Genomic DNA, 26,006 nt, shown 5'->3' on the forward strand with positions numbered 1-26,006 from the left:
GTGTGCATCCGGCTGCACTAAGGAGCTTTCAGCCCCGCACTCTGTGCCAGGGGCTGGGGCTGCCGGTCAAGGGCAGGAGAATGGCCAAATAGCATTCACCCTTTCCACGAAATGCTCTTCCCGTGCTCGGGTGGCAGAGACATGGCATAGCAATGCATGCCCTCGCGCGCGGGCGCTCTCTCTCTCTCTCTCTTTCTCTCTCTCTCTCTACACACACATATGCACTGAAGTGTGTGCATCTAGGACTCTAGAACGGATGCATGCATCAGTCTTGGATGAATGGCATGGTTTAATAGTGTGACTATATGCTGCTTTAGGTTTTAACCTTTGGATGCCTATATGAAAAAAGGTGAACGATTTATTCAGTTTGAAGAGAAAGCCGCAGTAGTACCTATATATCTAGGTCGTTTGTTGTCTAAAGGTCCTGTGCAGTTCCTGCACAACACTTGGAAGTGGGCTTATGCTATACAAGCAGCCGACATAATACCTTCACCATCCCTTTCTACTATGCCCGCTTTCCTGCTCTCACCTTCCCATGGGGCAGTGTAAGTGCTACACAAGCTACTGTCACATTATATCCTATAAATATAATGCATACACCCATGGTTTGAATCACTTTCGCGTCTGTCTTTATTTTGTTTATAAAGTTTTATAGCGCCTACACAAGACTCAACTTGGAGTCAGAGCGCTTACCATGTTGGTAGAACCTGTGTAGCATACACTGTGCACCTAAAGCAGAATGCTCTCTTTGCACTTTAATGGAAGCTGCCATTTTTCAGCACCCCCATTGTACCTCTTCTATCCCAGAAGGATGAAAGCAGAGGCGTCTCTATTTATTTATTTTTAACATTTATAAAGCGCGCAAGCAGCCTAAAGGCATTGTAGCGCTGTTACAATCAGTCTTACTTAGTTACAGTGAGATTCGAACCTGTGGACTGCACTGCTCACTGCCCTCTGCAGTGGGCACGCAGCCCTCCGTGCTATCTTACCCGAAGCCGCCCACGCGTAGGCTAAGCACAGCCACTCATCACACAATCGTGTCCCTCCCCCATCCTTCCTTAATACGAGGCAGAGAGTGGGTGGAGGGAAGCCCTGCATGGAGGAGACACGGGAATGTGTACAGCTCTCATTCATATATAGATAATAAGAGCATTCATGTAGCAGAGTGCATGGAATCGCAGTGCGTCAATAATAGCCGAGTAATTCATTATTGTATGCCATGGAGGAGTGAATGCATTTCTGCACCCACCACAAGCGGCTCTAGGCGCTTCAAGAATGGCTGTAATTATTTCTGAACAATGTATCAAAAGAACGTGAGCTCCGTGTCTCTCACGGATCAACAACTACTGGGTTATTGATAATAGCATGTTTAACGTGCAGTTATATTTTGTATTTATTGTAAAATCGTAGTGCTTCGGCGGGAGCTGTCTGGGTATAGCGCCTTGTGGAGTGCATTTTCTGTGGATCTGTGTGCCCCTTGCATGTCACAGGTTCAAATGACAGCGGGGCAGACTCCCCCTTTCAGCGTTCACTGGTGGGTAGCATGGGGATCATTGGGCTGGGAAGTACTGCCACCTGTTCCTCACAGTGGTTCCTGGCTTCCTGTCTGGCACTTACATAACATCAATATTATTCCAAATCTTCGCACATGCACCCGCCCAGCCCTGGGCTGAGCTACGCCTCAGAAGCAGCTTCGGTGCTCTGTAGGACGAGAGGAAGCACGCTCGCTTTGTTCGCAAGCACGCAACGTAACATATTTCAAATGTAATTTCTTTTTGTTATGCAGTGGTTGTTGGTTGAGTTTGCGACTTTTTAAAGTTTTATGCTAAAATAAGGACTGTTCTTGTGGAGGCTGAAAGGCCCTTCGGCTAGAATTGGATTTTTATCCAATATTGTAAGTATCAATGAACAGTGAACACACATTGTCACACCAAGAATGTTGGCGAGTAACGACCACATATGTGAGAAGAAATGCAATTTATGGGGACAATGACATGTCACTGGTGCCCAAGGCCCTCGTACTGCAGTTACAAATTCCAGATAATCGGGGCCAGGGCTTTAAGTGGGCCGGGGCTAGCCAGGACCAAGTCCTGGCAGTAACCAAAAATTGCCCTTGAGCCAGGGCTCTGCCAGGGCTCGCGGAACTGACCTCGCTTATCAAATATCTTAAAAAATACAAGTGGCAATACTTCTATTTGCCAGTAGATGTCATCTTCAGTAATGTTTGGAATCACAACATCAGTTAAAGTTAAATAAATGTGAAATTGGGCACTTTTCAAAAAGGAAAAGAAAATAGAAATTTTAATAGAATACATGGTTTGATTTTTGCCACAGATTGTATTAAAGTATTATCTTTAGAATACCTTTACTTGTATGTGCGAATAATGGATTTCTTTCAGAAGAACTTTGGCATTGCACAGGGCACCGACCCCTTTTAATTTCATGTTCAGTTTCATATTTGGGTGTATTTATTTTGGTCAAAATATATACACATGAACCATATTTAATACATATTTTAAACCAGATGTGTTTCCCCTTTCATGGCACATATGTAAACTTGATTGGCTCTGTTCAGTCACTCCTTTAATTACACAGGACACTCCTCTTACAAAGCTTTATTAGCTACTTGTATTTTGAGGCTGTGCTTTAGGGCCCACACCCAAATATTGCATCACAACACATTCCGCCTCCCCCCCCCCGGATTTCCTATCCCACTTCAAGCACTGGTCGGAGCCCGTTCCTATGACCCCTGGGCTGTCCAGAGCACCGGAACTCCAAACCAATATACCTATGGCCTGTGTACTGTGCGCTCTGTGGTATGGTATGTGCTTGCCCTTGTGTGCACCTTAGACTCCAAAGGGCCCGATTCATGGAGTTGTTTGCACGGTTCATAGTGACTTTGCACTGCCGACACAAACCCTGATTCATGGAACTGTGCAAAGTGTATCTTTGCAGTGCAAAGTCATTTGGTGCTGTAAAAATGACCACTTGCACCGACTTTGCATCACACGCTCGGTGGGAAGTACATTGTCATGTGCACCACATACTCGATTTTTGTACACGGCATATCTCTGCAGATGTATGATCGATGATGTCTGTATCGTACGCTGTGTTCGGCATAAAATCAATGCTGTGTTCATCAAATGCTCGACGTCGCCTCAGTATATGAGCTGTGCGATTGCTAGATGTTGCACGCATCAGAAGCTTCAGGTGTGTATAATAATATGCACGCTTTGTATTAAATAGCACTTCATGTTGGGTTGCTCCCGCTCCTAAGCGCTGTAACACCAGCTGTTACTAATACCCATTCCCAGTGGCACTCCATGTATAAACCCCAGACGGGAGGGGGGGGGTGGAACTTGCTGAGTGCAGGCTGGTCCCACGTTGCATGCTTGATTGCCACGTGCAGCACATCCTTGATGTTGTGTAGATGCATGCGCGATGTTTGCAAGCACCACATGTATGCCCCGATGTTCTCTCTGCATCGCCTGCTTGATGGCTGGTGCTGTGCTACATGGGTACTTAAAAGGTGCTAAACCACCCCAAGTGTGGAATCCTGACGCCCCGGAAGGCCGAAGTCTGGTATATCATCTATGGGACCAGGGGTCTGCCACCTGTGGCTCTCCAGATGTTTGTACCTCAGGCTCCCATGATCCCTTGCTGTTGGCTATGCTGGCTAGAGCTGATGGGCCTTGTAGTCCAACAGAGTTGACGTGCCAAAGGTTACAGCCCCTACATTAAACAACATATTGCAAGATTAAAACATTTACGCATACTAAAGTAGTTCATTTTAGCAACAAATGTATACGATTGTTATACGATATAAAATGTCTATGACAGTTATTTTTTCTTGTTTTTATTGACAATTTATATAAAAATATCCACGATAATGGACACAATCAAAAACCACAATAAATGAAATACGGAGCAAAGAGAGAAGAAGAAAAAAAGGGAAAAAAGAAAGAAAACCTCACTCCATCCCCGAATCTCCCCCAAACTGCAGTTATTCTTCAGGCAGTTCATTGTAAGGTATTCTAGAATGCTATTTTATGCGTGTAGAGAACCCCACTCCAAGAGCGAGCCTTTTCTGGGCTGTGCAGTGCTACACCCTACAGGGTCTGGCAGGCTGAGGTCGGCATTACATACATACAATGGAGCAATTGCAAGAGGGTTTCCAATGCAGAGGCTGTCTGCATGCAGGCCTGATCTTGTGTGCACTGTACGCCTGTCGTTATGAGCATCATATGTTTGATGCTGTGTGCACCGTATGCCTGGATCCTGGGTGCACTGCATGTCTTGATGCTGGGTGCATTGTATGGCTTGATGCTGGGTGCATTGTATGGCTTGATGCTGGGTGCATTGTATGGCTTGATGCTGGGTGCACTGCATGGCTTGATGCTAGGTGCATTGTATGGCTTGATGCTAGGTGCATTGTATGTCTTGGTGCTGGGTGCACTGCATGGCTTGATGCTAGGTGCATTGTATGGCTTGGTGCTGGGTGCATTGTATGGCTTGATGCTGGGTGCATTGCATGGCTTGATGCTAGGTGCATTGTATGGCTTGATGCTAGGTGCATTGTATGGCTTGGTGCTGGGTGCACTGCATGGCTTGATGCTAGGTGCATTGTATGGCTTGGTGCTGGGTGCATTGTATGGCTTGATGCTGGGTGCACTGCATGGCTTGATGCTAGGTGCATTGTATGTCTTGATGCTAGGTGCATTGTATGGCTTGATGCTAGGTGCACTGCATGGCTTGGTGCTAGGTGCATTGTGTGCATTGTATGGGTTGATGATGGGTGCACTGCAATGCTTGATACTAGGTGCACTGCTACCTTGATGCTGGGCTCACCATATATATATATATTGATGCTGATTGCACAGTATGTCTGGAAGCTGGATGCATTGTATGCCTTGATGCTGGGTGCACCATATGGAATGATGCTTAGTGCATTGTATGTCTGAATCCCGGATGTACCTGTTGCTTTATGCCTAGTGCACCATACGTCTTGATTCTGGGTTCACCGTATATATTGATGGTGAGTGTACTGTATGTGTGGATGCTGGATGCACCACATGGCTTAATGCTGGATGTATTGTATGTGTTGATTCTTTGTGAACCATATGGAATGGTGCTTGTAGCATTGTATGTCTGGATCCTGAATGCACCCTATGGCTTGATGCCCGGTGCACCGTACGTCTTATTTTGGGTTCAACATATATATTGATGCTGGGTGTACTGTGTGGCTTGATGCCGGATGCACTGTGCGTCGTGATGCTGGGCACACTGTATGATTTGATGCTGGGTGCACTGCATGGCTTGATGCTGGGTGCACCATTTATATATATATATATATATATATATATATATTGATGCTTGGTGCATTGTATGCCTGGATGCTGAATGCATTGCATGTCTTGATGCAGGGTGCACCATTTGGTATGATGCTTGGTGCATTGTATGTCTGGATCCTGGAAGCACCCAATGGCTTGATGCTGGGTGCACCGTGCATCTTGTTGCTGGGTGCACCGTATGATTTGATGCTGGGTGCACTGCATAGCTTGTTGCTGGGTGCACTGCATGGCTTGTGGCTGGGTGCACTATATATATATATATATATATACATATATATATATATATATATACATATATATATATATATATATATATATATATATAGAGAGAGAGAGAGAGATGCTGGGTGCATTGCATGGCTTGCTGCTGGGTGCACTGCATGACTTGATTCTGGGTTTACCATGTATATATTGATGCTGGGTGCACTGTATGTCTGAATGCTGGATGCATTGTATGTCTTGATGCTGGGCGCACCATATGGAATGATGCTTGGTGCATTGTATGCCTGGATGCTGAATGCATTGCATGTCTTGATGCAGGGTGCCTCATTTGGTATGATGCTTGGTGCATTGTATGTCTGGATCCTGGATGCACCCAATGGCTTGTTGCTGGGTGCACCGTATGATTTGATGCTGGGTGCACTGCATAGCTTGTTGCTGGGTGCACTGCATGGCTTGTGGCTGGGTGCACTATTTATATATATATATATATATATATATATATATAGATGCTGGGTGCATTGCATGGCTTGCTGCTGGGTGCACTGCATGACTTGATCCTGGGTTTACCATGTATATATTGATGCTGGGTGCATTGTATGTCTCGATGCTGGATGCACTGACTGTCTTGATGCTTGGTGCACCATATGGAATGGGACTTGGTGCATTGTATGCCTGGATGCTGAATGCATTGCATGTCTTGATGCAGGGTGCACCATATGGAATGATGCTTGGTGCATTGTATGTCTGGATCCTGGATGCACCCAATGGCTTGATGCTGGGTGCACCGTGCGTCTTGATGCTGGGTGCACCGTATGATTTGATGCTGGGTGCACTGCATAGCTTGTTGCTGGGTGCACTGCATGGCTTGTGGCTGGGTGCGCTGTATATATATATATATATATATATATATATATATATATTGATGCTGGGTGCATTGCATGGCTTGCGGCTGGGTGCACTGCATGACTTGATTCTGGGTTTACCGTGTATATATTGATGCTGCGTGCATTGTATGTCTCGATGCTGGATGCACTGACTGTCTTGATGCTTGGTGCACCATATGGAATGGGACTTGGTGCATTGTATGCCTGGATGCTGAATGCATTGCATGTCTTGATGCAGGGTGCACCATATGGAATGATGCTTGGTGCATTGTATGTCTGGATCCTGGATGCACCCAATGGCTTGATGCTGGGTGCACCGTGCGTCTTGATGCTGGGTGCACCGTATGATTTGATGCTGGGTGCACTGCATAGCTTGTGGCTGGGTGCGCTGTATATATATATATATATATATATATATATATATATATATATATATATATATATATTGATGCTGGGTGCATTGCATGGCTTGCGGCTGGGTGCACTGCATGACTTGATTCTGGGTTTACCGTGTATATATTGATGCTGCGTGCATTGTATGTCTCGATGCTGGATGCACTGACTGTCTTGATGCTTGGTGCACCATATGGAATGATACTGGAAGTGCCCTTTGGAGTGATGCCGGGTGCACCGTATGTCTTGATTCTGGGTTCACCGTATATATTGATGCTGGGTGCACTGGGTGCACTGTATGTCTGGAATGTGGGCGCACTGTCTGCCTGTATATTGGTGCACCATATGGCAGGAGGGTCCACATTGTTGGCTGTGAACGGGTGTTTCTCACTGGCTGCCAAAATAGTGCCTCTTCACAAGACGTCTTTGTGGGATCCACAATGTTGTTAATATCTTCCTTCTGCCGCTACAGTGCTGCTGTTGCTGGGGAGGGCTCTGCACCAGGCTCCCTTTCATTGTTGGCATAGGTCATGTGTAATTTTGGCTTGTCCCATCCACTGTTTATGTTGGCACGAGTGCTGGTGTGCGTTTAATTATGTTTCCTCACGTGCATGGCCTATAATGGCGTTGCTTCTGCTATGGCTGTAATGCAGCTTCTCCTAGACTCTGAACAGAAAGGGGTTGGTTTGCATGGAATTATGGCTTATGATGGAATTTGTATTTCTATTTATGTATATATTTTTTTAAGAACACGGATGTCGATTTCAATCAGAAATGACTTACGATAACACATTTACAGATGGCAAAAGCATTCCCCAGAAGGATGCCTGTACAATAGCACAAAGATGAGAACTAGTGATGAGCCAGTTTATGACGGTGTGAACAAAATGAAACAAATAGGCCACAGACGAAACAAAACAAATATGAGAAACAGGTGATTTACAAAGGCAACATTAACATAAGAGGGCAATTGCTCCACTCTAAAGAGAAGTACTACACAAATATGCAAAAATTACAATAGTACTTTATTATGCAGCACTGCAGGAAGTAGGGCGGTAGGGAGGATGGGGAGGGCAGGAGGTGCTCCCTCTTTAGTAACTAAGTGAATTTTAATCCGAGCTTGAAGAGATCCCCTGTTGGGCTGCTTTTGATTGTGACAGGCAGTAGGTTCCAGTGGAGCAGGGTGAGTAGAGAGAACGAGCCGAAGTGTGAGGAGGCACAGGGATGGTATGGGAACGTGATATTGAGTACACTGAAATACAATCAGACCGATACTGAGGAGCAAGACCATTGACAGCTTTGTAGCCCGGGAGAAGGCACTTGAAAAGGGTGCTTGTGCGCCTGATGTTGGTAGCTCGTAACTAGGGGAAGAATCTGGGTAGGTTATAGAGAGTGAAGGTATAGAAGTTGCGACTTTGTCTACATGGTGGCAGAAATGAAGGCCATTGAGTAGGATTGAGCAGTAGTCCAGTTTGCTGAGCACGAGTGTGGAGATTAGAGTTTTCGTAGATTGGTTAGTAAGAAACGGATGAATTTTCCTAATGGTGCGCAGGCAGAGGTCGCTATCAAAGAGGACGCCAATTTGCAAGCTTTGGTCAAGGAATCAACCAGGTTAGGCTGGAAAGAGATAGGAGGGAGGAGCGGAGGGATGGCGTTGGAAGCCGGGAGAAAGATGACTTCCATTTTACATTTAAGAGTTCAACATGAAGCCGCCGAGAGCCATCCAGTGACTAATTACAGTGGGACAGTTTGTAATCCTTCCCGAGATGGCTGGGATGAAGCAGGGAAAGGAGAAACACATATCTAAGTGTCCTGAGCCAAGAGGTGAGAGTAAAAGCCAACGACGAAGATATGTCTCCTTATGGAAAAGGTACAGAGAGAAGAGCAGAGGTCCAAGGGCTGATCCTTGGGGGATCCGACAGGGAGAGGGATGGAGTCCGAGCTTTCAGAGTTCCACAGGATTGTCAAGGAGTGGCCTTCCAGGTTGTTTCTGGTGGGCATGTGATTATAGTTTCTTCAACTCCCAGATTAGAACGGTATGTGGCAGGTGCATTTGAAATTACTTCATCTCCAATTCACTAATTAGATTGGTATGGATCAGGTATACGCGGCATTGCAGCTTCTCCCATGCACCGTTCGCATCAGTTCTACCATATGTGTATTTACATCTCCCATTCCCTGATTCAAACGTTTCTCCATTAGTCCTGCACTGCTTATAATTCCATGGGATCTGGTATAAACCGTAACCTCATTTGACACGCGTTTATTATTGGTAGGGTGATCAGACGTCCCAGTTTTCCCGGCACAGTCTGGGGAAATCACCCTCTGTCCCGGGAGTTTTTTCATTTTAGAAACCCTTGTCCGGGTAATTGGGTAATTAAAATTGTAATTATTTTTCACAACGCGTTCAGAATGTTGCAGCTGGAGGATTGGCTCGAACCCCCAACCTTTCAGGTACAAGTCACAACACTTAAGTCACAACACTTACTGACTGTGCCACAGAGACAGGCTTGGAAATTAGTGTACTGCAAACCAATTAATATCATTCAGAGCAAACGTTTGTTTTGAATGAGCAGCCCAAGATTCACAGACAAAAGTAGATCATATACAGTTTCTAGAAAGGAGAAGTGCTGGAACTATGATTGGGCGGTGGTTGTGAGGGCATGTAATTGGCGGGCTGCGATGCAGTCGTCCTTCTTTTATGTTGTTGGTCATCCCGGTTTTTCGTTTTGCAAATCTGGTCACCCTAATTATTGGGGATACGAAGGTTTGCATAAGTGTAATTACAACTCCTCTCCTGCATTACTTATAATGTATTGTGGAGGCTATAGGTGGAATTACAACTCTCCCACATACTGGTTGTAATGTTACTGGTGCTGCTATACGTGTAATTATGGCTTCTCCCACGCACTGTTTATATTGGCATGCTCGATGGTATATGAGTAAATACGGCTTTGTCCATGCGCTTGTTATTATGTCCACAAAGAGCTATTAAATTCTGCAGGCAACCAGCAGCGCATAGGTCCTGACAAACACAAAGGGCCTAATTCACAGAAGCGTTTTATAATGGCAAAAACCCCCATTGGAAAACGATCTGTGGATCAGGGCCAAAGCCTCTTATCTGCTTTTCAATATGTCGTGCTGCTGTCTGATGCGAGATAGTGTGTGGGGGGGGGGAGGGGAGAACGTGTGTGAAGGTATACATGTGTCCTTTGTTATGCATGGGAGTACATGTATCTGTGTTTGAGTGCACGTGTACAGCTCAGACATGTGTGTGTTTGTGTGTTGGAGCGTGTGGGTGTATGCTCTACTGTAGGCCTGTGTGCATTTGCACACCGCCTTGGCAGCGCCCGCACTCTCCCGGCTCGCACGGCCCTTCCTTGGGACGCAGAGGTGAATGTGGAGTTTGCTGAGGCTTATTTGTTTAGGCTGAGCTTTAATCAACTCAATCCGTGGATCTGGCACAGGATAAAGCTGAGCCTATACTGGGGGGTTATCAAACATATAGTTTGTATAGTAAGGATTGTACTGCTGATTAGCAGCCTTGATAGAGGATTGGTTGAGACTCGGCCATTCCTGTTCCTTCGCCGTTGGGCAGTAACTGCTGTTCATTGGCCGCAATTCTGAGGATCCTTTTCACTGCCTTACCTTTCTAGCCAATTCCCCGTGTATGTGCCAGTGTACGCACTTACCTCTCCCCACGTTGTCCCACACTCTTGCCATTGTTATGGTTGGTAGTTGGCGCTGGCCTCCCTGCTTTTTCCATTCTACTGGCCCCCAACAGCCTCTTTCTGTTCTTCCAGTCCTGCTCCCCTGCCCTTCTCCTAAAAGGAGGTCCTCCCTCTAATCTTGTTACGCCGCTCAACTCTCTCGCCAGCAGCCATCTTTTATGAATCAATGTGTTTTCCTTTTTGTATCCTCTCTTTCAGTCAGACAGACTGAACGACCAGCGGTTGGTGCTTGTTAGTGCTGAATTAGAATGTTGGACACGGTTGCGGTGTAAGATGTTCCCCGCCACACACGTCATCGGCCGCATCGCCGCATAGGTTGAATACAGTATGGGAGGCGACGAGAGGCGCACAGAAAGTTTCTCCCAGTTTCATAGTGGTGTGGTCCCCCTTGGTCGATTGCCCGCTCCGAGCTGTGCAGTAAGGGCTTGCAACACCTGGCGGCGAGAGCCATGGCAGCACCCTGGGACACGCCATTTAACCCTCTCCATGTTGGATGGGGAAAAGAAAACACCACCCGTGTCTTCTTCTAAGGATGCTTCACTATAGTCTCCTGAAATGTTGCCCACGTGGTCACAGGCTTCTTTCAACACATGCTGACGGGGGTGAGGGGAGTTAGCTCTGGGGCAATGCATTTGTCTTGGAAGCAAGAGAACGGAGCACAACACATGTTCAAAATCAAAATCCTGCTCTTCGAAACCAATCTCTGGTATTAAGCGCGTTATAAAAGAACAATTGTAATTATGATACTGCTAGACTCCAATATTGAAGCCACGTCATTATTTCTTTGGCCCCATTGGGACACACAAGTATAGCGTTTGGACATGTTCTTTGCCACAGCAAAAGAGCAGGGTTATACCACAAAGAAATCCACGCTCCTTTCCTTTGCTGGGGCTGAGGTGCACAAAATGTATTAAAATGTAGTCTATGGCAACAGGTCATAGCACAATGACAGCCCCGAGTCACTGCCTTAGGCTACTTGGCAACTCTGATTATTCTGCCAGGCAAGGAAAAACCTTGACCCATAACATGCTCGCCTGTGTCATCTTGCCCTAACCTGCTGGTTAGGAGATGAGGAGGATGAAGGTCAGGTCGTTCAAGGGTGATTTTCAACACAGCTCAGGTGCCAAATCTTGAGAGAGGTTGTAGGTGAAAGGATTGAATACAAAGAATCAAATGACAATACTTTCGAGTCAAAAGGACTGGAAAAAAATCGTCGAATTCTTTTAAAACATTTTTGGGGGGGTACCCCCCAAACCCCTGTTTTTTGTGTAAAACCCACTTTTGTTTCCTATACGGAAGCCAACAAAAAAAATACATTTAAAAAAAGGCATTCAACCTTTTTTTACGGTCCTTTTGACTCGAAACTATTGTATTTGATCCTTTTGTTTTCGATCCTTTGACTGGACACCCTTGAGAGAACCTGTCATCTGGATCCAAAGGATTTCTTTACTCGGTTGGTCATGCAAACCGCAGGACACTAGGACCCACCCCGCTGAGGCTGTTCTCAAATCATAGATGGTGGAAGGAGTGAAAGGTGTTCAAGATTGTCACCCATATCAGACCCATTTATAATAGGGCTCTGGGCCGGTGACGCTCTGAAACAAAAAAACATCAAGACCGAACAGCTGTGTGAATAATGTGAATAATGTGGTGTTTTTTTGCCACACGTTGGGTTGCCCAGCTTCAGGACAGAACCTGGGACAGATGCCAAAAACTCCCCCACTACCCAAGGGTATTCATGCAGGTGGTGTTCCCAACAAGGCATGCCCAAAAAATACAAAAATGCAGGACAGTGTCAGGGGGACAGGAGAGCGCAGACACAGCATCACATGTTCCCAGTGATGAGGAAAAGCCGAGGATGTAGATGTGCGCTTTCACCATCTGCACCACAACAGCAAGTAGGAGGCGATGCTCACAACAGTAGATGGCGATATACGTGGCAAGCATTCATGTGAGTCATTAAAAGTAACGACTAAAGTTCAGTTTGCTACTCTGATACCACTTCTGACGCTGGTATCACTCAGGGTCACAGTATTCACCGTCGGAAGCTCTACGCCGTTGCCTCTGGATTGGGCTTTTCATCATGGACATTCACCAAAGGCTGGGCACTGTAAACGCTTTATGTTAGATCTGGAGCAAAGGACACTCCTCGTAGCTGCGACGCGGCAGAGGCAATGTGCCGTGTCCACTTTACACTCGGAGTCTACCAAGTGGACGTCATGGAGCTCATGGATCAATACAAGGACCTCTTCCAAGGTTTAGGTTACCTCCTCAAACATCAAGTGCTGCTGCTTGTGAACCCTACGGTGCAACAGGTGGCAATCGGGCACATCTCATTTCCCCTACAGAAGAAGGTGGAGACAGTGTTGCAAAAGCGCCAATAAATAAGAGAATGTCATAGAGAGAATGGTGGATCCAACACCATGGACCACGATTGTCATTGCTCCGAAGCCGCAACAACTGGACGCGTTCCAGATATGCATGGAAAAGCACCTGCCCAGCAGGGAGATAAAAGGTGAGTATCATCGGGTGCCAGCTATCGATGACATCATAGCAGAATTGCAAGATGCAGTAATCTTCTCTAAAGTCAACCTGAATGCAGGACATCATCAGGTGCAATTGCACAAGGATTCTAGATGCATATCAATGTTCCCGTCGCCTTTTCAGTGCACCCTCTGCAGTCAAAGTGTTCCAAGACATGATCCTTGAGGTCCTGGCATGTCTCTCCTGGGTCATTAAGGTCAGTGATGTTGTCCGCATCCATGCATCATTGGTGAAAGAACATCTGACAAGGATTGAGGGAGTTTTGGAAGGTTCACAAAACATGGGCTCATGCACAACAAGAGTAAATTCGAAAATGACTGTCTGTGGAAGTGGCACGAACGAGAGCAGATGATTTTTGAAAATGTCAAAAAGTCTTTGACAGTGGACACCACAATGGATTTCTTGAATCCATTGCGGATTATAGAAGTAATGGTCAACACCAGGCCATCTAAATGGGTGCCGTGCTGGTACAGGCTTATGAGAATAATGTCCGAGTTCTCATTGTCTTGGAGCAGAGCCCTCACACATACCGGGCAGAGGTATTCTCAGATCAAAAGGAAAGCGCTTGCAGTGTTGTTCAGCTGCAAACCTTTCTATTTGTATATTTATGTCTGCACAGTCCATGTAGTCATAGATCACAAGCATCTTGTCCCTATCCTGTCAGGCTCTGCTCCAAGACGACCTGCATACATTGAGCCCTGGTTACTGCAGCTACAAGAATATGGAGTATCCCTGGTGTATAAGGCAGGCACCGACTTCCCAGCAATCTACTTCTCCAGACACCTGGCAGGACCTTCTGGAGCTGGTCAAAGAAGAGTGGGTGGAGTAACTCATGAACCTGATAACTCAAGCAGCTGTGCCGGCTGTAGCAGACACCATTAAAAAGGATGAATGCTTGCAAATGGTTTTGACTCTCCTGAAACATGAAAGGTGGAAGGGCATTTTGTTGCAAATGTCGCATCTTGCAATGGATTTAAAACTAGTGTTACACAGTTAGGGTAGAGTTCATCAGGAGCTGTTGGTATCAACAGGAGTACTCCTGCTAATGAGATATAGAGCTGCAGTGCCCTCAGCATGAGTCCCTCCACCTCGACACAGTTAAAAACATGAAAATGGGTACGGCGCATCTAGCCTTTTCAAGAGGTTTCTAGTGCAAACCAAGTGACAAAATACATGTATTCATCAACAGTGCAAATGTCCTAATATCAAAAACTATATAGGCTCACTTAGCTAAGGTAAGCTACCTCAACAACATATGTTATGTTATGTTTACTCATATCATTAAACTATATCTTCCATGCTCTGCCCAACACGTTTCGTTCCTACTTCGCTAAATAATTCAAGGAACTTCTTCAGGGGCAAGAACCGCCTTTAGCATATTTTAGGATGAATCCCCACCTCATTGGCTAAATATTTTACAACATTTTTTCAGATAATACTTTGTGTTGTTATCATGCACTGCACCTTTAGGGCCTCACAATCTACACCGATTCTTGTTTCATTTTTTTAGCATTAATGCTGTCAAACTTGATTCAATCGCCACTGTGTAAATCAGCCATCATTGACAAGTGTGACACCTAAATCACTTTGTGTTTCGTAGCTCCGTTTCTGTATCGGCAAACCTTTGCCGTTTCGTTTCCTGTGTATGGACTTCAACAAAGGTTCCCCCAGACTTAGCTCATAGTCGACCTCTTTCAGACTTCAACGGAATAAGCTGAACTCTTTCATGTCCTCTGAATACGAGTGCCCACTTGTGCACAAGTATTACATGTGTGCCGGTCTGGTGATGCCATGTCAGGCTACTGCCAACCTCATCTCACCTTACAGTGTGTGTATGATGTCAGGCATCCTTAGGGAAACAACACCAGCCCCCAATACTCTCACCCACAAGAAGCAAACAACCATGGCCAGCCATTCTTATGAACTATGGCACCATACTCCTGGATCGACAGTCTTCATTGTTGTGATTTCAAGATACCCAGAGGTGTGGAGTTCCTCTCTCCCACTGCTGTAGCAGCGGTGCTACCGGTGCTGGACAAGACGTTTACACCCATGGCTTGCCAGACACCATTTGTTCAGACAACCAGTCTCCCTTTCATGACGCTGAATGAATTCAAGGTCTTCTTCGAAGCGTGGAGCGTATCACACCATGTACTGGCCGAGAGGCAGTGGTGATGTGGAACACTTTATGAGAACTGTCAAAAACAACTTAGGATTGTGCTCGACCAGGTGAATCGGTCACAAGGCATTATGTCACAATTTCAAACTAGGCTACCTGGCTGGCTTCAGTAGAAGCATTTCAGGGGAGAAAAGCACATTCCATAATCCCAGAGCACGCCATGAGAGTAGTTCCACAGACAGGTAGAGCAGTACGACAGCACCAAGTCTAGCAGAATGAGAAAGGAACTGCACGCACGCCAGAGAAGGCTTGATTATATGGTAAAAGTGGACGATTCTGTGTTTATTCAAAACAGTTGACCTATAAATGAACAGCGCATGCCTTTCACAACCTGCCCTTGGAAGGTGAACAAAATCAAGGGACTCATAATTGCTAACAGCGGAACTCACAATGTCGCAAGGAACACAAGATGGTTTCAGGAGATCCCCAGAATGGAAGACTACCCCGATCAAGAGGACGCTCACTGTGAGATCAATGAGGAAATTGACACGTGTACCAGAGACTGGCTAGAGGGCACACAGGCAGCAAGAATCAGTGAAAATGAAGAGAAGGGACTGTTCCTCAGTCTTCCATTACCGAAGTTAGAAGCCAATTGTGAGAACATGCGGAAAGCAAAATCGTGTAAAATCAGTACCCCGTCAGATCATCAAGGCAAATCCTCAGAAGACTGTAGGACTATGTACTGGGTGAGTAATAAAAAGGGGCAAGTTGCCTGTTTTTTTTGGAGTAATGTGATGTGAGACATTCCCTGACGGGAACGTCATAGCAACGTTCTGTATGCAGTGGTGCGCCGAGAGGTGCACCACCAGTTACACCCAGAATCCAAGTAGCGTGGTGTTTCCGCGACTGCCTGCTGCAAGCTACGCAGTAACGGCATGCAACAAACACTCCACTGATGACAATGGGTCGGCAGATGGCTGATAAGGGCTAGTAAATGCCCACTCTCCCAACGGTCTACTTTTTGTCCTTCAACTCTTAGGGCCTGATTCAAAGAAGCCTTTTATAATGGTGCAATCTCAATGGAAAACGCTCTATGAATCAGGACCCTATTGTTTTAAATTCACCATTTTGCCCTCAGTTGGGTAGAACATTCTACTAATCATGTACACTTTCAGCAGAGGGCCCTCAAAACGAAGCTTCCTCTTGTGCCCCCACCCTTTCCCTCAATGCATTATGGTATGATATGATAGGTTATTCATAACGCGCTTAATACCCAGAGGTTTCTAAGCACGGACCCGGGGATCGAATACATGTTGCTCCACGTCGTCTTGCTTCCAAGGCAAGCACGTTGCCCTTGAGCTATCCTCCCCAGACATAGCTAGTCCGAGTCCTTTGGGCTGTGGTTGAGATGCCTCCCAGCTGCTGAATTGGGGTGAGGGCGGGCAATGAGAAGAATGAGCAGGCGGGGTAGACGTGCAGGGTGTGTCAGAGGTACAAGACTTGTCAGGCTCCTTCACTCTCTCCTGCTTCTCCAGGGGGCTGTAAGGTGACTTTAGGGTGACTATGCACTAAACAGATATCACTCCAATGTGGGATGTATAGAAATCCATGAGGTCGAAGAAACGTTACTTGGTTTCTGAATGCCATTTGAGCCCTAAAATGACATTATTCGATGATAATGTATATTTTAACCCATATGTCTTTTATATTTGAATAACGTGGGTTGTGTAGTTGTACAGCGCAGATGACTCGGCATTCCAATAATTCTTTCTTTAAAATCAATACAAAGTCCAAAATTATTCAAAAAGCAGAAACAGCCATCCAAATTGTGAATGCTGATTTATTCCTCTCACAGCCGACACATGTTTCGCCCATTCAGTCGTCCTCAAGGCAATTAAATCTTTGGATAAATCCCTAGCGAATAAAGAAAGACGCTCTTGTTGCGAGTTAAAGGTTCCAAATCATGATCTGGAGGTAGAGTCCCGTCCACTATTAAACATATGTATCCTCAATGTAGAGAGTGGGCCTTATAAATGGCCACGTTATGCATATGTAGAGAGTATTCTCAGGATGTATGTCTTCATTCAATAGAGGGTCCTAATACCTGTGTGTTCAGTATAGGGATCGATCCCGTGAATCTTGTCCGTCCGTAAAACGTGAAAAACATGTAGGCTTTCCCTGATGTTTGGAGAAAACAAACCTTCCAAAACAAAGATTTTAATTTGCCATCCGGTTAATTGACGGAAGGTGGCCCATTTGGGGAACTGTTGCAGTTGCTGCTGAGGCTCGTGGGTCTGATTTCTTGTAGCCTGTCATTGGTGAACTGTGAAGTGCCAACCCGCATGCCAGGGGCAGCAGGAGTAGCTCAGGGCTGGCTAAGCATGAGCAGAATTTAGGAACTCCACTTCCAGGTTTCGTTCTACTCCTGCTCTTTTCCCTTTCCAAAGATAACCAGCCAAGTAGAGAGCAGATGCAATGGGTCTGCAGCGAATCCACCAATCACGGCAATGCATTGTCCCCATCACAGGCCTAGGGGTAGGTCCCTGCCCTGGGTTCTCTGCAGCGGTGGAGTTCTTTCCTGTCGTTGGAGCTTGTCTCATCATTATCATCATCTTTAAGGTTTAGGGTTCCCTACTATCCTTTGATATCCCTAACAGCCCCTTGATCACCAGAGGGCTGACTCTGAGAGCTTCTTTACAAGTTGAGATGATTGTGGGACCACATCAAGCCTCTCGGTCTAGGGAAGCAATACAACGGGCAGCATCGAAGGAAGTTGCGCTTGAGAAGGTAAGTGTACATTTCCACTGAAGCTATTCTTCTCCAGGAGTAAGCGCCGGCCCAGCCATCGCTCGCTTCTTCCAAGATGACTTTGCCAAGCATTTCAGCCCTGACACCCACCTACATGGTTAGTGGTAAGCCTTACAATTGCTGGACCGCGCGCTGTGGGAGGTCATTTTTTGGCACCGCTTCTAATTCCAGCAGCAGATACGGTGAAGGCCAGTTGAGAGGGATTCAGGAGATGGCCCCCACAGTTAGAAGGGCCACCGGGGCCTGGACCCTTATTCCTTTTCGACAGCCTGCAAGTGGATTCACACCCGTAGAAGCACCGGGATTGCGCATTCAGCGGAGCTGTGTGAGGGGCTGTTGCAGCTCTTTCTCCTTTGGGGTGACTTTCATTGCAAGGCCCGATGAGGACAACATCCGGGTGCGTTTTGGCCGCGTTGCGCTCTGACCTCAGGGTAGGGGAATTATTTGCCATTCAATGTCAGTGCGATCCAGAATTGTGCATGTGTGACAGCGAGGGCCAGATCAGCACACGCGCCTGGTGAGCACCTTCTTGCTGGAGGCCACCAGCTTGTTTTCTACACGGGGCATGTCCCCAGGTATGAGACGTCCGTGGCCGCTTCAGCTTGCACGCAGCGGCACACTAGATGCTTTGGCATACGGCACTGGCCCATGGGCCAACTTGTCCTGCTCGTTTGGCAAGGGCCCCTTTCATTTAAAGGCCATGTCCTCCCGCACTCCAAAATTTTCAGCATAGTTACTCTACTGCACTGGCCTAAGTTCTTTTTCCAGGGTAACAGGTGGAGGACACAGGCAGTCTCAGCAACATCCCCAGTCCGGTTGTGCCTCCCACAACTGGGAATGTCCAGAAGACCTCCCGTCATTGCAGAGGGAGCAAGCAGCAGGCACTGCTCCAATGTCTCACCACCTTCAAGTGCGAAAATAACGGGAACGGCTGCAAGCAGTGTCTTTACAGCACCCCCGTGCCACAGTACAGTCACGAGGGGTCTCAGGGAACCGAGCAGCCGAACGCACGCATACGTCGCGTAGTTGCCCAAGCAGCAGGTCTGTGGAAGCTACAGCAGCATCAGCGCCATGAACCGGAAGAGATCGCTCTGAAGACGAAAGGTGATTGGAAGTAATTAAGTAAACCCCATGGGCGTAATTTTAGGGGGGACGGGTTGTTTGTCCCCCCAAACTTTCAGAACACACCATTCTGTCCCCCTTCATTTGACTGGGCACCTTTTCTTCAGATGTCATGTCCCCCCCCCCAACATTTTTACTCCACTGCCCCTCACAAACTGATGTAGTCAGCTGAAAGCAATCGATTCAAAGGTTTTCTTTTTGTGTGGAAAGATGATCTGAAAATAAGTATATGCTGGAAACCAGCAGTGCAATGTCACCCGGAAATTGCAGGTGTGGTCTTTCAGAAGTGCTATGTTCACAGGAAGCTGAGCTCTGCAAATGCTAATGAAGTATTTGCTGAAAAGATTAATGAATCTTTTGTAAGTAAGGTGATATTGATTGCTATTCGTTAAGTAAAATATCCAACAATAATAAGTAAATTATGTCAACTCGGAAGAGTATTATCACCCGGAAGTAATTGTTTAGGAATTGTGAAATCATATGTATATGTGCTGACACTGTTGGCTGAAAATAGAGCGCCTGTGAGCAAACTCCTTAAAATAACAATCGGAGGACTCTTGTCCCCCAAAGAAAGTGCGTTATGTGTTTTTGGGGACTCGGAGCGTTGATAAAGCTATCACTGCTAAGCTCTGGGGGAGGAGAAACGAGGAGAGGTGACTGGCTCTTCAATCCCACTGCTTTCACTTCTGTAATGTGTCCTTCCACATTTCTGTACCCCTTTTCTAGAGTATTTACAGAAACAGGTTTGCCATCAGACATACGCAAGTGCATTCACCCGGATTGGCTTAGATCTTATCTCCTCCAGTCCCACCCACTCCGGCCGGCAATGTATGGCCCGCCTCTGACGCCGATCTAGTCACCAGCCAGCCTTATCTAATTCGTATATGTACCTGCTGGGGTGAGTGGGGGGTTGATAGCTGTGTGTGGCATCCGCACTCACCAGTAGGCAAACAACACAAAGATACATCTGCAAGTGTTATCAGATGGGGATGGCCATCGTCTGAAGGGTTGCAGTGTATCAAGTCAAGGATGTTACCTGCTAATTACCATTTCTATGTAAAATGTCTCCTCCTTTGTTCAGGTAATCATGGGAACGTTGTCCAATTTGTGATGACCACCTTGAAGAAACGTGATATTGATCAAAACTCACTGTAGTTTCACCTTCTCGCTTGTTGAGGTTTTGGCTGGAAAGCCAACCATTAATGTGGGAACGCGTGCAAAAAACTCAAGCTGCCCAATAACAAGTCACTCAACTTAGGCGGTTAAAGCTCTAACTACCAGTCGAACCGTTCATGCCTGCGTGCATTGCGTTCATCACACTTTGATGGTGGCAATGCCATTTTGATGGATGCCCCTAAATATTTGCTGAGAGCTGTCTATTGACTTGTAATGGGAGCAAGACATGTGGATCAACTTTCTCCCATTCTTTCCTCTTGTCTTTGGCTCTCATGTGAATACAGGATTCAAGTTAAGTCGTGCCTCGTTGCTTCCAATGAAGTATCTGGAGGCGCACTAGAGACACATGGGGTACGCCCGGGTGGGGCTCCAGATATTCATTATGTGAATAAACCCTGACTCGCTGTCAGAAATGTTCATTTCTAGATTAAGGAATTGTTGGCCTCTTTCTTTACACTTAGCCATCACTCTGTTACCTTTCTGTAACTGATCGAAAATATATCTATTGCCCTAATGGACGGTAGGGGCATATATTAGTTGGTCTGTTTTTTGTATCTATGACGCCTAATGGGGCGATTATAGTCAACACCCTTCGTTTCAAAGGGTTGTATCTGTCTGTATGATGTTTTATGTTGTAGAGCATTCCATGTGCCCTGTTAGCAAAGATTTGCGCTTTTAGTTATCACACACCGCGGAACGCCGGTTACATTAGTTCTCCAGTTACCATCCTTGCTTTCACCACGAATTGGGCCGCCATTCTGAAACGTTTATACCACACTGCAGTATCTAGTTCAGCAGCCAAGTAACGCAGAACAGTCACAAGTGGAGCATCCCAACAGGTCCAACTCCACATGAAGTTCTGGTCCATTCCAGTTACTAAGCTGGCATTCACTAACACATAATAATGGCAGTGTTTACACCCCAATCCGGCCCCACCGCTGCTACTTGAGTTTTTAAGAACCACTGCGTTATCAGTTACAGCCCTGAGGAAGAGCCTATGCTCGAAACACGTGTTGGCTGAACACAAATGCTTGTTGAATCCAAAAAGGCACAACACATGTGACTTTTAAAACATTACGAAATTTACGTCGTTCCATGTGACCAAATAATTGCATTTACGACAAAATCTACTTGAGTTAGAGTTGGAGACCTGTTTTATTAGATGCTTTGCACGATTTGTTCTTCTTGAATGAGGATCGCTCATCCCTTGGGAACTATGCTGATTCATGCTTATCTTGAGATTTGAATCGTTGTTTTGAGTTAATTCATGATCATTTCTAACACATTAGCAGTAGCGTGTGCTACTTTCTAGAAGGTTTGCACTTAATGAAATGTCTAAGATGGAGTACACAAAAATAAGGCATATACTCTGTCCTTGAGGGGGGTCAAATGCACAGGAGGAAGGGGCAGGATACAAATGAGGGGAGATTGTGCCATGCGCCCTGGGATACCATGCAGCTCACCATTCAGAACCGAGCAAGGCAACATATGGCCTCAGGTCCAGGCCAAAGTCTAGAACTTAACCCATTCACGTATCTTGCTTTCTCCATCTTTATCTCCCCTTTGCCCCCTTTTTTCAGTCGGACTCTCTTTCGTGCACTGTACCTTCAAACTCTTACACCCTGACATGTTTCTATGGTCAATGAAAGCCAAGATAGCCACGTTTGAAACACTTGTGTATAAGCACGTTATAAATGCCATATCATATCCTATCATATGCCCCAATCCTCCTGGCTTCTATGTCCTGTACACGCGTACCTGCATTCACCTCTAGGACCCTTACCCCCTATCATTTGGATGCCCACCCCCATCGTCCTCTCTGTAGCGTGTGTAGGGTTGCTCCCGATCCCTCATGTAACACCATTTTGCAGACTGCAGCATGCCCACACTCACAGCCTTTACCGTCATGGCGGACCATGGTGGAAGTTCTGATTGCTGGTCGATTAGCAGGTGTGATTGTTTGATCAAAGGCGGTGAGAGGCAAGTTCTTTTGGATACTTTGTCTCTGGTTTAATGGCTGCCTTTGTTACAGTACTCAAGAGTGAACATGTGTGTGGGGGCGTGGGGGAGGGGTATTCTGATCCACACTCAGTCATGGTAATGTGATAACATGCATTCTATTGAAGGACTCAAAACTGCCTATGTATGCACAGCCGCTCATGTAATGCAACTCCCAGAAGACTAAGCTAGGGCCCAATGCAACTCTCAGAAGACTAAACTGGGACCCACTGCAACTCCCAGAAGATTAAGCTAGGACCCAATGCAACTCTCAGCAGACTAAGCTCGGACCCAATGCAACTCTCAGAAGACTAAGCTAGGACCCAATGCAACTCCCAGAAGACTAAGCCAGGACCCAATGCAACACTCAGAAGACTAAGCTAGGACCCAATGCAACTCCCAGAAGACTAAGCTAGGACCCAATGCAACTCCCAGAAGACTAAGCCAGGACCCAATGCAACTCTCAGAAGACTAAGCTAGGACCCAATGCAACTCCCAGAAGACTAAGCTAGGACCCAATGCAACTCCCAGAAGACTACGCTAGGACCCAATGCAACTACCAGATGAGTAAGCTAGGACCCAATGCAACTCCCAGAAGACTAAGCTAGGACCCAATGCAACTACCAGATGAGTATGCTAGGACCCAATGCAACTACCAGATGAGTAGGCTAGGACCCATTGCAACTCCCAGAAGACTAAGCTAGGACCCAATGCAACTACCAGATGAGTAAGCTAGGACCCAATGCAACTCCCAGAAGACTAAGCTAGGACCCAATGCAACTACCAGATGAGTATGCTAGGACCCAATGCAACTCCCCGAAGATTAAGCTAGGACCCAATGCAACTCTCAGCAGACTAAGCTAGGACCCAATGCAACTCCCAGAAGACTTAGCTAGGACCCAATGCAACTCCCAGAAGACTACGCTAGGACCCAATGCAACTACCAGATGAGTAAGCTAGGACCCAATGCAACTCCCAGAAGACTAAGCTAGGACCCAATGCAACTACCAGATGAGTATGCTAGGACTCAATGCAACTACCAGATGAGTAGGCTAGGACCCAATGCAACTCCCAGAAGACTAAGCTAGGACCCAATGCAACTACCAGATGAGTAAGCTAGGACCCAATGCAACTCCCAGAAGACTAAGCTAGGACCCAATGCAACTACCAGATGAGTATGCTAGGACCCAATGCAACTACCAGATGAGTAGGCTAGGACCCAATGCAACTCCCAGAAGGCTAAGCTAGGACCCAATGCAACTACCAGATGAGTAAGCTAGGACCCAATGCAACTCCCAGAAGACTAAGCTAGGACCCAATGCAACTACCAGATGAGTAAGCTAGGACCCAATACAACTCCCAGAACACTAAGCTAGCACCCAATGCAACTACCAGATGAGTAAGCTAGGACCCAATGCAACTCCCAGAAGACTAAGCTAGGACCCAATGCAAGTCTCAGAAGTGTCGCTATTGCTGCTTCAATATGGGTTGATAGATTTGCTGGACATGAGTCACAATACAGTCTCTGTTTGCCTCTGAAGGTGGTTAAGGCTAGAGTAGGCTCAGCCCCATGTTAGATGTGCCTGCTTTTCAAGAGGCGGTAAGGCTACAGTGCTAGAGCAGTGTCGATTACCTACCAGGTGTGCTTGCCTCTGAAAGGCTGACCGGTCGGGGGCAGCATAAGGTGCATGTCAAGCTTGCCTGACCTATGTCTAGCTCTGAGCCTGGGGCATCTGGCCTTCTTCCAGAGGCTCATGCCTGTCAGCCAAACCTACCCATTTCCTTACAGGTCAGTTTGCCGCCGCATCCATGCATTTAATGGTAAAGACTACATTCTGCATCCTCAAAGCAAGAGTTCCATCATTCATTTGTCAAGTCCATCCACTAGATTTTTATATCCAAAAATAAGTGTGTTCCTCATTTTCAAACTATGATATATTAATTGCATGTTACTTGCTACTCCCGCACATGCTCCGTCCCTGCATGGACACACACTTGCATGGCTGTGTCATGGTATGTCATGCTCTGGACTGGCTAATAATAGACCCTCATTCTACCGCCTAAAGATATCATGCATCCCTCAGAATACGTGCCCAACACATAATAACTGAAAAAGGTAAAGTTACAGTAATAGTCATCTCTGCCAAATCAACTATTATTTTTCTGCAATGTAGTGCAGTCCTATTATGTCATTTTCTGACTACGGTGTTCTGAATTCCCAAACCGCCCACAACGCTTCGAGGCCGTAACATTGGCAGTAAGGTGCTAAATAAATGTCACATAAAATAACATATCGTCAGATAGGCCTTAGGACAGGTTATTATACCATCACACAACCCTCAACAGACCCTCACGTTTCCCCCAAGAGTGCCTCACATACCCCTGATCTACTCTCACATAGCCTAGCACAGTCCTTGACAGAGCCAAAACAAACCCTGACTTATCCCCTAACAGGCCCACACATAGCTCTCATATGTCAGTCATGTAGCGTGCTCTGTGGACCCTTTTATGAACAGAATTGTGACAACACACAATCCAAACCATGACCTAGCCTTTTGCAGATCCCCCAAAACCCACATTGGCCAAATAAATACCCTTACCTAACCCCAAAAGACATCCACCTAGTTCTCCACAAATCATTACCAAATCATCACATATCCACAACAGACAGTCACAGCCACTGGCATACTATCCCATTGGCCCACAAAGACCCTCATATAGAGTCTAACATTCATCACATATCCCCAACAGACAGTCACAGCCACTGGCATACTATCCCATTGGCCCACAAAGACCCTCATATAGAGTCTAACACTCATCACATATCCCCAACAGACAGTCACAGCCACTGGCATACTATCCCATTGGCCCACAAAGACCCTCATATAGAGTCTAACACTCATCACATATCCCCAACAGACAGTCACAGCCACTGGCATACTATCCCATTGGCCCACAAAGACCCTCATATAGAGTCTAATACTCATCATATATCCCCAACAGACAGCCACTGGCATACTAGCCCATTGGCCCACAAAGACCCTCATATAGAGTCTAACACTCATCACATATCCCCAACAGACAGTCACAGCCACTGGCATACTATCCCATTGGCCCACAAAGACCCTCCTATAGAGTCTAACACTCATCACATATCCCCAACAGACAGTCACAGCCACTGGCATACTATCCCATTGGCCCACAAAGACCCTCATATAGAGTCTAACACTCATCACATATCCCCAACAGACAGTCACAGCCACTGGCATACTATCCCATTGGCCCACAAAGACCCTCATATAGAGTCTAACACTCATCATATATCCCCAACGTGACCCTCACATACTCTAGGGCAAACCCTTACATAGCGTCATCAATAGATGATTAAATATCCTCCAACATAGCCCCAACGGAACGCCATGTAACCCCTGGCAACAAATACGTCACCTAATAAAAGCCTTTACATAGCACCACACAGACTCCCATGTAATCCCCAATAAACCTTCACGTCGCCCTCCTCAAATGCACACAGTCTCCAGTAGACATTCACATATCTTGAGAGAGACCCAAAGGCAGCACCAACAGACCCTTGCTTATCGGCCAACAGCAGTCCCAGCGATTTCCTCCACAGGCTCTGTGTGCTCCTCTTCTAACACTC

The 26,006-nt window shown here is 46.4% G+C and overlaps 1 protein-coding gene across 1 annotated transcript in view; it reads left to right on the forward strand.

Annotated features, from left to right (window-relative positions):
* Window positions 1–26,006, forward strand: part of LOC138575680 (nuclear receptor ROR-beta-like) — a 131,363-nt gene that overhangs the window by 404 nt on the left and 104,953 nt on the right. The window lies entirely within an intron of this gene.

Source organism: Ambystoma mexicanum, chromosome 1p, assembly GCF_040938575.1.
Source record: "Ambystoma mexicanum isolate Mex_15411 chromosome 1p, UKY_AmexF1_1, whole genome shotgun sequence".
NCBI lineage: Eukaryota > Metazoa > Chordata > Amphibia > Caudata > Ambystomatidae > Ambystoma > Ambystoma mexicanum.